Below are 15,607 nucleotides of genomic sequence, written 5' to 3'. Positions count from 1 at the left end.
CGTCCTTTTATGTATGGCCTTTCTCCCTCCTACTACTGCCGTGGAAAAGGAGGTGAAGGCAAGAGCAGTTTCGGGCCTGGCCACATGGAGATAGCGCTGCGACTCGGTCTTCCTGGCCGCCCCACTGCCCGTTCCAGCTAGCGCAGCACCGAATCCGTGCTGTCCAAAGTTCCAATGCTTGGGACCCTAGCCTTCCTTCATCTAATCTCCTCTCCTCCCCTCTCCCTACCTTCCCTCCCCATCCCTATGTGACGGCTCACAAGATAATCTCAGCACCAATCTAATTTACTCAATACGTTTGGATTTTTGGAACGCAAACTCGAAATATATTTTATACCTATGAATTGATGCATACATTTAAACACTGTGTAAAATTTAAGAATTTCTTCTTGAACACAAATACAACTATTTGTCAAAGAAGAAAGGCCACCTTTAGTCCTTGAATTCTAGTGAAAGTTCACTTTTGGTCCTAGAACTTCATTTTGGTTCAAAATAAACCCTAAACTCTCAGAATAATTCACATTTAGTCCTTATCCCGGTTGAGCTAGATAAATATTTGACATAGTTTGCAAGAAAAGGTCAAAGGCAATGGTTCATGAAAAGATAGACATAATAATGGTGATATGCAAAGCAAGCGGACCTTCATGGCGCGACGCCTCATTAAGATTAGTAATGAGAGAAATCGAGGGTGAGACTGGTTCCGGGATGCAATGGGTTTCTATTTTTTGCATTTAAGATGTTGGGTTCGACATCTCACCTGGTTTGGGCTTGGTCCGGTTCAAAACCAGTTCGGTTGCTTGCATGTTTCTTCTTTTCATGTTAGCAAATTTTTCAAGTCAACCAAAAGGATGAAAAGTGAACTATTTCGAAAGTTCAAGGTCTATTATAAACTAAATATAACTTTTAGGACGAAAAGTGAACTTCTCGAAGAGTTCAAGGATGAAAAGTGGACTTTCTTCTTTGTCAAACAGACACCAAAGCGCATCTCCAGCGGTCCGAGGCATTCGAGATTCAAATATATCCGTTTCTTTTTGGTCCTTTTACGTCGGGCCATGGATACACAATCGGCCAAATATGAGCGAGTGCTGGTTTGGGTCTGGGCTGCCCCGTGGACCGATGCCGAAAAAATTACCTACATTTTATTAATAGAAATTTAATTTACATATGGACTGATGAAGGGGAAAACATTTAAAAGGATAAAACCATAACTAATTAGGGTTCACGACCATGGTAGCTGCTCATAGTCACCGAGGTCGATGAAGACTGGCAACTCCCATGACCAGAGCCAAGATGACGCCGGAGGAGATCTAGTGGTCGGTGCAGGGGCAGGAGAGAACAGGCGCGCTGCCCGCCACAGAAGATGAAGCGAAGGAATTAATGCGACGCATGCATAAGGCCGCAACAACGCTGCCCGACGTGTCCTACCACTGACGCGCGGAAGCTGAAGCGTGAACTGCTCGCTGACAAGCGTGCCTGAGGGAGCTGGCGGCAGACTGCGTTGTTTCCACGACGACGCTATTCTAGACTAAACTTTGCCGGAAAATGTATCGCTGTGGACAGCCCGGTCCATTTGCGTTGTCCTATTGGGCTAGGGTTTTGCTCTCAGATTGGACACAAACGGACTCCTTTGCGTCGGGTCACTGAAGATATCCTAAATGTTGAAATGCTAAATCTGTTAAAATTCAAATGTATCTGACACTATTTGAAATGTCGTGGAACAGTAGTATTTAAAATGTATTTTATTGGTCCGCTTGTGTAGTACTATACAACATGCCAAAAATGATCGAGTTGGTGCTAGAGATTGGAGACCGCACGGCAGGTACAGGCCCAAGCTAGGGTGCTGGAAAAGGTATGGAAGTGGAAGGCTGTTTGGTCGGGCGAGCAGCAGCTGTAGCCAATATGGTGAAAGGATTGGCTGGTCGCGTCCACGCCAGTTCAAACGCAGGCACGATAGGGCAGACGCTCGTGAGAGAGAGAGAGAGAGAGAGAGAGAGAGAGAGAGAGAGAGAGAGAGAGAGAGAGAGAGAGAGAGAGACCGTCAACGCAGGCCGTTGCTCACGTGCCAGCCCATCCGGCGCAAAAGTTTATCGCCGTTGCAGATTCGATCTACTACTACTGTAGATAATGTATGGTGATTAATTGTACTATGTAAACCACCTACTTTTCGATTTACTGAGAAGCTGGTAATATTTGTCTCAGAAATTTTCAGGTTACCCGATGTAGTCCAGTTTACCAGCTATAGATAGATAGTCGTGCAAGTCCAAGTTGCAACCATGGATCACTCACTTGCTTTATTTCTCACGGGAATTTCACTCTCCATACTCCCTTTCGCCCGCTCCGTTGCACTCTGGTCGATCAGCGAGCGCTCAAATCGAGCATGCATCGACGAAGAAGGGTGAGACTGAGCGACATGCATGATGCATGCATCCTAATAGCATCTTCAGTGGCGCCCCAAACGCCGTTTATTGCTTTGTGTTTGTCTCGGGCACCCGGGAAAGGAGATCACTGTAAAGAGGAAACAGGAAAAAGGAGAGAGAGAGAGGCAGACATCGAAATGGCATGTTGCTACTCTGTTTCTCTTCGTGCCCCACTGTATGTGCTGCAGTTCAGCCTTCAGCGTAGCAGAGGTTCTCTGGATCTACCAAAGTTGCAACGCTTTTGGGACCCTCCTTTCACTTCTCTTTACTCTCTGTCTATATCTCTATCTGCAGGGTTGATAGAAATAACATCCGCGCATGACGCTGTATATCATCCGCAAACTATTAGTCACGTCATTTGGATATTTAAAAGCACACTCACGGTATCAACAAATTTTGGATTTATCTTTTTTGAAACCAAGGCATGAGCTTGGCCATTTACATAATTGAAAAGAAAGTATTCAACTGATTTGGAAATAAAATCCGAGTAAGAAGGGTACAAATCAGACCAAGCCAGCTCCTCTCATGTCCCGTACCCTTTGTGCCTTTGCAAAAATCGCTCCTCTCATGAAGATCACCTTACACATGTGTAGCAATGGTAGAACAGCTTAAGACCGAGCGAGGGCATTAGGTAACAGTATAATGGAACCAGCAGGGCCTCTTCACAGCGATTTGCTGTTCTAAACCGTCCGATCAATCCATTAAACGGCCAGGATCGCTCGGCCATCTCACCACCCGGCTCGAATAGTCGCATCTATACTGCACTCGCCACCTGCGCGTCAAGGCCCGCCAAACGTTGCTGGGCAGCTACTCCAGAGAACGAGCTAGATGTTCTGTTATGAATCGGGCCGAGAGGTTGTGAAAGAGAGGCTGGACTTTCTTGCGGGCCTGTTATTAACCGGGCCTTTGTTCCGTATGCGAGGCTGATACGTCTCCGACGTATCGATAATTTCTTATGTTCCATGCCACATTATTGATGATACATGTTTTATGCACATTTTATGTCATATTTGTGCATTTTCTGGAACTAACCTATTAACAAGATGCCGAAGTGACAGTTGCTGTTTTCTGCTGTTTTTGGTTTCAGAAATCCTAGTAACGAAATATTCTCGGAATTGGACGAAATCAACGCCCAGGTTCCTATTTTCACCGGAAGCATCCAGAACACCCGAGAACCGCCAGAGGGGGGCCACAGGGCCCCCAGATGATAGGGTGGCGCGGCCCACCCCCTGGCCGCACGGCCCTATGGTGTCGTCGCCCCTTCGACCTTCTGACGCCGCCTCTTCGCCTATATAAAGGTCCCAGACCTAAAACCTCGAGACGAAAAAGCCACGGTACGAGAAACCTTCCAGAGCCGCCGCCATCGCGAAGCCAAGATCTGGGGGACAGGAGTCTCTGTTCCGGCACGCCGCCGGGACGGGGAAGTGCCCCCGGAAGGCTTCTCCATCAACACCACCGCCATCTTCATCAACGCTGCTGTCTCCCATGAGGAGGGAGTAGTTCTCCATCGAGGCTCGGGGCTGTACCGGTAGCTATGTGGTTAATCTCTCTCCTATGTACTTCAATACAATGATCTCATGAGCTGCTTTACATGATTGAGATTCATATGAGTTTTGTATCACTATTCGTCTATGTGCTACTCTAGTGATGTTATTAAAGTACTCTATTCCTCCTGCATGATGTAATGTGGACAGTGTGTGCATCATGTAGTACTTGGTGTAGTTTATGATCATGATCTCTTATGGATTGTGAAGTTAACTATTACTATGATGGTATTGATGCGATCTATTCCTCCTTTCATAGTGTGAAGGTTACGGTGTGCATGCTATGTTAGTACTTGGTTTGGTTGTGTTGATCTATCTTGCACTCTAAGGTTATTTAAATATGAACATTGAATATTGTGGAGCTTGTTAACTCCGGCATTGAGGGTTCGTGTAATCCTACGCAATGGTGTTCATCATCCAACAAGAGTGTAGAGTATGCATTTATCTATTCTGTTATGTGATCAATGTTGAGAGTGTCCACTAGTGAAAGTATGATCCCTAGGCCTTGTTCCTAAATACTGCTATCGCTGCTTGTTTACTGTTTTACTGCGTTACTACTGCTGCGTTACTACTGCTTGTTTACTATCCTGGGCAAAGCACTTTTCTGGTGCCGTTGCTACTTATTCATACCACCTGTATTTCACTATCTCTTCGCCGAACTAGTGCACCTATTTGGTGTGTTGGGGACACAAGAGACTTCTTGCTTTGTGGTTGCAGGGTTGCATGAGAGGGATATCTTTGACCTCTTCCTCCCTGAGTTCGATAAACCTTGGGTGATCCACTTAAGGGAAACTTGCTGCTGTTCTACAAACCTCTGCTCTTGGAGGCCCAACACTGTCTACAGGAAAAGGAGGGGGCGTAGACATCAAGCTATTTTCTGGCGCCGTTGCCGGGGAGGAAAGGTAAAAGGCACTCATACTCCGGTCCCAGGTTAAGTACTTTTCTGGCGCCATTGTGTTTGTGCTCGAAGCTATTTCCTTTAGATCCTGCAATTGCATCTTTTTGTTCCTTGTTTACACTAGTTTGGCATAATGGACAACAATGAGCTTCTTATTCTATTTCCTGATTTAAGACATGGATGGTTTGATGCGAAAATTAAAAACCCTATGAAACATATTAGTATGAACGCTTTGAACACCATTGTTGCTAATGATATGGAAAATTCTAAGCTTGGGGAAGCTGGCTTTGATGAGCTTGATCTTTTTAGTCCCCCAAGAATTGAGGAGAAAATTTACTTTGATGATACTTTGCCTCCTATTTATGATGATTATAATGATAGTAGTCTTTTGTTACCACCTGTTATGGAGGATGAATTTGATTATGATTACAATATGCCTCCTATATTTGATGATGAGAATAATAATGATAGCTACTTTGTTGAATTTGCTCCCACTACAACTAATAAAATTGATTATGCTTATGTGGAGAATAATAATTTTATGCATGAGACTCATGATAAGAATGCTTTATGTGATAGTTATATTGTTGAGTTTGCTCATGTTGTTACTGAAAGTTATTACGAGAGAGGAAAATATGGTTGTAGAAATTTTCATGTTACTAAAACACCTCTCTATATGCTTAAAATCTTGAAGTTGAGCTTGTCTAGTTTTTCTATGCTTGTTGCATTATGCTTCTTGAATTTGTTTATTTACAATATTCCTTTGCATAGGAAGCATGTTAGACTTAAATGTGTTTTGAATTTGCCTCTTGATGCTCTCTTTTGCTTCAACTACTATTTCTTGCGAGTGCATCATTAAAACTGCTGAGCCCATCTTAATGGCTATAAAGAAAGAACTTCTTGGGAGATAACCCATGTGTTATTTTGCTACAGTACTTTGTTTTATATTTGTGTCTTGGAAGTTGTTTACTACTGTAGCAACCTCTCCTTATCTTAGTTTAGTGTTTTGTTGTGCCAAGTAAAGTCGTTGATAGTAAGGTTCATACTAGATTTGGATTACTGCGCAGAAACAGATTTCTTTGCTGTCACGAATCTGGGCAAAATTCTCTGTAGGTAACTCAGAAAATTATGCCAATTTACGTTAGTGATCCTCAGATATGTACGCAACTTTCATTCAATTTGAGCATTTTCATTTGAGCAAGTCTGGTGCCCCAATAAAATTCGTCAATACGAACTGTTCTGTTTTTGACAGATTCTGCCTTTTATTTCGCATTGCCAGTTTTGTCATGTTCGATGGATATTTCGATTCCATTGACTTTCAGTAGCTTTGTGCAATGTCCAGAAGTGTTAAGAATGATTATATCACCTCTGAACATGTATATTTTGATTGTGCACTAACCCTCTAATGAGTTGTTCTAAGTTTGGTGTGGAGGAATTTTTCAAGGGTCAAGAGAGGAGGATGATATACTACGATCAAGAAGAGTGAAAAGTCTAAGCTTGGGGATGCCCCGGTGGTTCATCCCTGCATATTTCAAGAAGACTCAAGCATCTAAGCTTGGGGATGCTGATACGCGTTCAACACGCGTCCGTTGGGAACCCCAAGAGGAAGGTGTGATGCGTACAGCGGCAAGTTTCCCTCAGTATGAAACCAAGGTTATCGAACCAGTAGGAGCCAAGAAGCACGTTGAAGGTTGATGGCGGCGGGATGTAGTGCGGCGCAACACCAGGGATTCCGGCGCCAACGTGGAACCTGCACAACACAACCAAAGTACTTTGCCCCAACGAAACAGTGAGGTTGCCAATCTCACCGGCTTGTTGTAACAAAGGATTAACCGTATTGTGTGGAAGATGATTGTTTGCAGAAAACAGTAGAACAAGTATTGCAGTAGATTGTATTTCAGTATAGAGAATTGGACCGGGGTCCACAGTTCACTAGAGGTGTCTCTCCCATAAGATAAACAGCATGTTGGGTGAACAAATTACAGTTGGGCAATTGACAAATAAAGAGGGCATGACCATGCACATACATATCATGATGAGTATAGTGAGATTTAATTGGGCATTACGACAAAGTACATAGACCGCTATCCAACTGCATCTATGCCTAAAAAGTCCACCTTCAGGTTATCATCCGAACCCCCTCCAGTATTAAGTTGCAAAGCAACAGACAATTGCATTAAGTATGGTGCGTAATGTAATCAACAACTACATCCTTAGACATAGCATCAATGTTTTATCCCTAGTGGCAACAGCACAACACAACCTTAGAACTTTCTCACATCGTCCCGGTGTCAATGCAGGCATGAACCCACTATCGAGCATAAATACTCCCTCTTGGAGTTACAAGCATCTACTTGGCCAGAGCATCTACTAGTAACGGAGAGCATGCAAGATCATAAACAACACATAGATATAACTTTGATAATCAACATAACAAGTATTCTCTATTCATCGGATCCCAACAAACGCAACATATAGAATTACAGATAGATGATCTTGATCATGTTAGGCAGCTCACAAGATCCGACAATGAAGCACAATGGGGAGAAGACAACCATCTAGCTACTGCTATGGACCCATAGTCCAGGGGTAGACTACTCACACATCACACCGGAGGCGACCATGGCGGCGTAGAGTCCTCCGGGAGATGAATCCCCTCTCCGGCAGGGTGCCGGAGGCGATCTCCTGGATCCCCCGAGATGGGATCGGCGGCGGCGGCGTCTCTGGAAGGTTTTCCGTATCGTGGCTCTCGGTACTGGGGGTTTCGCAACGGAGGCTATTTGTAGGCGGAAGGGCAGGTCAAGAGGCGGCACGAGGGCCCCACACCACAAGGCCGCGCGGCCAAGGGGGGGGCCGCGCCGCCCTAGGGTGTGGCCCCCTCGTGGCCCCTCTTCGTCTCCTCTTCGGACTTGTGGAAGCTTCGTGGCAAAATAGGACCCTGGGCGTTGATTTCGTCCAATTCCGAGAATATTTCGTTACTAGGATTTCTGAAACCAAAAACAGCAGAAAAACAAAGAATCGGCACTTCGGCATCTTGTTAATAGGTTAGTTCCGTAAAATGCACGAATATGACATAAAGTGTGCATAAAACATGTAGATAACATCAATAATGTGGCATGGAACATAAGAAATTATCGATACGTTGGAGACGTATCAGCATCCCCAAGCTTAGTTCTGCTCGTCCCGAGCAGGTAAAACGATAACAAAGATAATTTCTGGAGTGACATGCCATCATAACCTTGATCATACTATTTGTAAAGCATATGTAGTGAATGCAGCGATCAAAACAATGTATATGACATGAGTAAACAAGTGAATCATAAAGCAAAGACTTTTCATGAATAGCACTTCAAGACAAGCATCAATAAGTCTTGCATAAGAGTTAACTCATAAAGCAATAATTCAAAGTAAAGGCATTGAAGCAACACAAAAGAAGATTAAGTTTCAGCGGTTGCTTTCAACTTATAACATGTATATCTCATTGATATTGTCAACATAGAGTAATATAATAAGTGCAATAAGCAAGTATGTAGGAATCAATGCACAGTTCACACAAGTGTTTGCTTCTTGAGGTGGAGAGAAATAGGTGAACTGACTCAACATTGAAAATAAAAGAATGGTCCTCCATAGAGGAAAAGCATCGATTGCTATATTTGTGCTAGAGCTTTGATTTTGAAAACATGAAACAATTTTGTCAACGGTAGTAATAAAGCATATGTATCATGTAAATTATATCTTACAAGTTGCAAGCCTCATGCATAGTGTACTAATAGTGCTCGCACCTTGTCCTAATTAGCTTGGACTACCGGATCATCACAATGCACATGTTTTAACCAAGTGTCACAAAGGGGTACCTCTATGCCGCCTGTACAAAGGTCTAAGGAGAAAGCTCGCATTGGATTTCTCGCTATTGATTATTCTTCAACTTAGACATCCATACCGGGACAACATAGACAACAGATAATGGACTCCTCTTTTATGCATAAGCATGTAACAACAATTAATAATTTTCTCATTTGAGATTGAGGATATATGTCCAAAACTGAAACTTCCACCATGGATCATGGCTTTAGTTAGCGGCCCAATGCTCTTCTCTAACAATATGCATGCTTAACCATAGGGTGGTAGATCGCTCTTACTTCAGACAAGACGGACATGCATAGCAACTCACATGAAATTCAACAAAGAATAGTTGATGGCGTCCCCAGTGAACATGGTTATCGCACAACAAGCAACTTAATAAGAGATAAAGTGCATAGTTACATATTCAATACCACAATAGTTTTTAAGCTATTTGTCCCATGAGCTATATATTGCAAAGGTGAATGATGGAGTTTTAAAGGTAGCACTCAAGCAATTTACTTTGGAATGGCGGAAAATACCATGTAGTAGGTAGGTATGGTGGACACAAATGGCATAGTGGTTGGCTCAAGTATTTTGGATGCATGAGAAGTATTCCCTCTCGATACAAGGTTTAGGCTAGCAAGGCTTATTTGAAACAAACACAAGGATGAACCGGTGCAGCAAAACTCACATAAAAGACATATTGAAAACATTATAAGACTCTACACCGTCTTCCTTGTTGTTCAAACTCAATACTAGAAATTATCTAGACCTTAGAGAAACAAAATATGCAAACCAAATTTTAGCATGCTCTATGTATTTCTTCATTAATGGGTGCAAAGCATATGATGCAAGAGCTTAATCATGAGCACAACAATTGCCAAGTATCACATTACCCAAGACATTTGTAGCAATTACTACATTTATCATTTTCCAATTCCAACCATATAACAATTTAACGAAGGAGAAACTTCGCCATGAATACTATGAGTAGAAACCAAGGACATACTTGTCCATATGCTACAGCGGAGCGTGTCTCTCTCCCATAAAGTGAATGCTACGATCCATTTTATTCAAACAAAACAAAAAACAAAAACAAACCGACTCTCCAAGCAAAGCACATAAGATGTGGTGGAATAAAAATATAGTTTCAGGGGAGGAACCTGATAATGTTGTCGATGAAGAAGGGGATGCCTTGGGCATCCCCAAGCTTAGATGCTTGAGTCTTCTTGATATATGCAGGGGTGAACCACCGGGGCATCCCCAAGCTTAGAGCTTTCACTCTCCTTGATCATGTTGCATCATACTCCTCTCTTGATCCTTGAAAACTTCCTCCACACCAAACTTAGAACAACTCATTAGAGGGTTAGCGACAATAAAAATTAACATATTCAGAGGTGACACAATCATTCTTAATACTTCTGGACATTGCATAAAGCTACTGGACATTAATGGATCAAAGAAATTCATCCAACATAGCAAAAGAGGCAATGCGAAACAAAAGGCAGAATCTGTCAAAACAGAACAGTTCGTATTGACGAATTTTAAAATGGCACCAGACTTGCTCAAATGAAAATGCTCAAATTGAATGAAAGTTGCGTACATATCTGAGGATCACTCACGTAAATTGGCATAATTTTCTGAGTTACCTACAGGGGAAAACAACCCAGATTCGGGACAGCAAAGAAATCTGTTTCTGCGCAGTAATCCAAATCTAGTATGAACTTTTCTATCAACGACTTTACTTGGCACAACAAAACACAAAACTAAGATAAGGAGAGGTTGCTACAGTGGTAAACAACTTCCAAGACACAAAATAAAAACAAAGTAATGTAGGTAAAAACATGGGTTGTCTCCCATAAGCGCTTTTCTTTAACGCCTTTCAGCTAGGCGCAGAAAGTGTGTATCAAGTATTATCGAAGGGTGGTGTATCGTTATTATGAGCTCCCCCATCCGCAGTGGTATTAAGGGCTTTGTCAATTTTAGGCCTATAATAATACTTCTTTGGTTTAGGCACTTTAGAGACATACATAAACTTTTGCTCCTTACCCACATAAGCTTTCTCCTTATATTTAAGAGAAGAAAATGTTGAACCCAAGGTTCCCATAGCTTTTTCAAGTTCATCAATCCTATTGATTTGATCATCATGGTCAACACAAGTTCCTAGGACACTAATTCTTTCATCAATTCCTCCTAAGGATTTATCAAGTTCATCAGTTTTATCAAGCAACATTTCCAATTTAGCTTCAATATTTGGAAAAATTTTCTCTATGGTTTCCATTTTTTTCATAACATCTTCAAGAGAGATTTCAGTTTTAACTTTATCAACAGGGGGTATTCCAAATAGACTCTCAATAATGCAGCTAGCTTCTAATGCAGGAGTACTTAAGAAGTTACCTCCTGCGAGACAATCAAGAACATACCTATTCCAGCTAGATATACCAACATAAAAATTCCTGAGTAAAATAGTGGTGGAGTGTTTCTTAGTGCACTTATTATGGGCATTACTAATTCTATACCAATCATCTCTTAAACATTCTCCCCCTTGTTGCTTAAACGTACGAACTTCAACTTCAGGATTACTCATCTTAGTAGTAGTAAATAAAGCAAACTAGATAAAGTAAATGCAGGTAAACTAATTTTTTTGTGTTTTTGATATAGCAAACAAGATAGCAAATAAAGTAAAACTAGCAACTAATTTTTTTGTATTTTGATTTAGTGCAGCAAACAAAGTAGTAAATAAAACTAAGCAAGACAAAAACAAAGTAAAGAGATTGAGAAGTGGAGACTCCCCTTGCAGCGTGTCTTGATCTCCCCGGCAACGGCGCCAGAAAAAGCTGCTTGATACGCGTTCAACACGCGTCCGTTGGGAACCCCAAGAGGAAGGTGTGATGCGTACAGCGGCAAGTTTCCCTCAGTATGAAACCAAGGTTATCGAACCAGTAGGAGCCAAGAAGCACGTTGAAGGTTGATGGCGGCGGGATGTAGTGCGGCGCAACACCAGAGATTCCGGCGCCAACGTGGAACCTGCACAACACAAGCAAAGTACTTTGCCCCAACGAAACAGTGAGGTTGTCAATCTCACCGGCTTGTTGTAACAAAGGATTAACCGTATTGTGTGGAAGATGATTGTTTGCAGAAAACAATAGAACAGGTATTGCAGTAGATTGTATTTCAGTATAGAGAATTGGATCGGGGTCCACAGTTCACTAGAGGTGTCTCTCCCATAAGATAAACAGCATGTTGGGTGAACAAATTACAGTTGGGCAATTGACAAATAAAGAGGGCATGACCATGCACATACATATCATGATGTGTATAGTGAGATTTAATTGGGCATTACGACAAAGTACATAGACCGCTATCCAACTGCATCTATGCCTAAAAAGTCCACCTTCAGGTTATCATCCGAACCCCCTCCAGTATTAAGTTGCAAAGCAACAGACAATTGCATTAAGTATGGTGCGTAATGTAATCAACAACTACATCCTTAGACATAGCATCAATGTTTTATCCCTAGTGGCAACAGCACAACACAACCTTAGAACTTTCTATCACTGTCCCAGGTGTCAATGCAGGCATGAACCCACTATCGAGCATAAATACTCCCTCTTGGAGTTACAAGCATCTACTTGGCCAGAGCATCTACTAGTAACGGAGAGCATGCAAGATCATAAACAACACATAGATATAACTTTGATAATCAACATAACAAGTATTATCTATTCATCGGATCCCAACAAACGCAACATATAGAATTACAGATAGATGATCTTGATCATGTTAGGCAGCTCACAAGATCCGACAATGAAGCACAATGGGGAGAAGACAACCATCTAGCTACTGCTATGGACCCATAGTCCAGGGGTAGACTACTCACACATCACACCGGAGGCGACCATGGCGGCGTAGAGTCCTCCGGGAGATGAATCCCCTCTCCGGCAGGGTGCCGGAGGCGATCTCCTGGATCCCCCGAGATGGGATCGGCGGCGGCGGCGTCTCTGGAAGGTTTTCCGTATCGTGGCTCTCGGTACTGGAGGTTTCGCAATGGAGGCTATTTGTAGGCGGAAGGGCAGGTCAAGAGGCGGCACGAGGGCCCCACACCACAAGGCCACGCGGCCAAGGGGGGGCCGCGCCGCCCTAGGGTGTGGCCCCCTCGTGGCCCCTCTTCGCCTCCTCTTCGGACTTCTGGAAGCTTCGTGGCAAAATAGGACCCTGGGCGTTGATTTCGTCCAATTCCGAGAATATTTCGTTACTAGGATTTCTGAAACCAAAAACAGCAGAAAACAAAGAATCGGCACTTCGGCATCTTGTTAATAGGTTAGTTCCAGAAAATGCACGAATATGACATAAAGTGTGCATAAAACATGTAGATAACATCAATAATGTGGCATGGAACATAAGAAATTATCGATACGTTGGAGACGTATCAGCATCCCCAAGCTTAGTTCTGCTCGTCCCGAGCAGGTAAAACGATAACAAAGATAATTTCTGGAGTGACATGCCATCATAACCTTGATCATACTATTTGTAAAGCATATGTAGTGAATGCAGCGATCAAAACAATGTATATGACATGAGTAAACAAGTGAATCATAAAGCAAAGACTTTTCATGAATAGCACTTCAAGACAAGCATCAATAAGTCTTGCATAAGAGTTAACTCATAAAGCAATAATTCAAAGTAAAGGCATTGAAGCAACACAAAAGAAGATTAAGTTTCAGCGGTTGCTTTCAACTTATAACATGTATATCTCATTGATATTGTCAACATAGAGTAATATAATAAGTGCAATAAGCAAGTATGTAGGAATCAATGCACAGTTCACACAAGTGTTTGCTTCTTGAGGTGGAGAGAAATAGGTGAACTGACTCAACATTGAAAGTAAAAGAATGGTCCTCCATAGAGGAAAAGCATCGATTGCTATATTTGTGCTAGAGCTTTGATTTTGAAAACATGAAACAATTTTGTTAACGGTAGTAATAAAGCATATGTATCATGTAAATTATATCTTACAAGTTGCAAGCCTCATGCATAGTGTACTAATAGTGCCCGCACCTTGTCCTAATTAGCTTGGACTACCGGATCATCACAATGCACATGTTTTAACCAAGTGTCACAAAGGGGTACCTCTATGCCGCCTGTACAAAGGTCTAAGGAGAAAGCTCGCATTGGATTTCTCGCTATTGATTATTCTTCAACTTAGACATCCATACCGGGACAACATAGACAACAGATAATGTACTCCTCTTTTATGCATAAGCATGTAACAACAATTAATAATTTTCTCATTTGAGATTGAGAATATATGTCCAAAACTGAAACTTCCACCATGGATCATGGCTTTAGTTAGCGGCCCAATGCTCTTCTCTAACAATATGCATGCTTAACCATAGGGTGGTAGATCGCTCTTACTTCAGACAAGACGGACATGCATAGCAACTCACATGAAATTCAACAAAGAATAGTTGATGGCGTCCCCAGTGAACATGGTTATCGCACAACAAGCAACTTAATAAGAGATAAAGTGCATAATTACATATTCAATACCACAATAGTTTTTAAGCTATTTGTCCCATGAGCTATATATTGCAAAGGTGAATGATGGAGTTTTAAAGGTAGCACTCAAGCAATTTACTTTGGAATGGCGGAAAATACCATGTAGTAGGTAGGTATGGTGGACACAAATGGCATAGTGGTTGGCTCAAGTATTTTGGATGCATGAGAAGTATTCCCTCTCGATACAAGGTTTAGGCTAGCAAGGCTTATTTGAAACAAACACAAGGACGAACCGGTGCAGCAAAACTCACATAAAAGACATATTGAAAACATTATAAGACTCTACACCGTCTTCCTTGTTGTTCAAACTCAATACTAGAAATTATCTAGACCTTAGAGAAACAAAATATGCAAACCAAATTTTAGCATGCTCTATGTATTTCTTCATTAATGGGTGCAAAGCATATGATGCAAGAGCTTAATCATGAGCACAACAATTGCCAAGTATCACATTACCCAAGACATTTATAGCAATTACTACATGTATCATTTTCCAATTCCAACCATATAACAATTTAACGAAGGAGAAACTTCGCCATGAATACTATGAGTAGAAACCAAGGACATACTTGTCCATATGCTACAGCGGAGCGTGTCTCTCTCCCATAAAGTGAATGCTAGGATCCATTTTATTCAAACAAAACAAAAAACAAAAACAAACCGACGCTCCAAGCAAAGCACATAAGATGTGGTGGAATAAAAATATAGTTTCAGGGGAGGAACCTGATAATGTTGTCGATGAAGAAGGGGATGCCTTGGGCATCCCCAAGCTTAGATGCTTGAGTCTTCTTGATATATGCAGGGTGAACCACCGGGGCATCCCCAAGCTTAGAGCTTTCACTCTCCTTGATCATGTTGCATCATACTCCTCTCTTGATCCTTGAAAACTTCCTCCACACCAAACTTAGAACAACTCATTAGAGGGTTAGCGACAATAAAAATTAACATATTCAGAGGTGACACAATCATTCTTAACACTTCTGGACATTGCATAAAGCTACTGGACATTAATGGATCAAAGAAATTCATCCAACATAGCAAAAGAGGCAATGCGAAATAAAAGGCAGAATCTGTCAAAACAGAACAGTTCGTATTGATGAATTTTAAAATGGCACCAGACTTGCTCAAATGAAAATGCTCAAATTGAATGAAAGTTGCGTACATATCTGAGGATCACTCACGTAAATTGGCATAATTTTCTGAGTTACCTACAGGGGAAAACAGCCCAGATTCGTGACTGCAAAGAAATCTGTTTCTGCGCAGTAATCCAAATCTAGTATGAACTTTTCTATCAACGACTTTACTTGGCACAACAAAACACAAAACTAAGATAAGGAGAGGTTGCT

This window comes from Lolium perenne, chromosome 4 (assembly GCF_019359855.2).
Source record: "Lolium perenne isolate Kyuss_39 chromosome 4, Kyuss_2.0, whole genome shotgun sequence".
NCBI classification, from domain to species: Eukaryota; Viridiplantae; Streptophyta; class Magnoliopsida; order Poales; family Poaceae; genus Lolium; species Lolium perenne.
Note: the sequence above shows the minus strand (reverse complement) of the source record.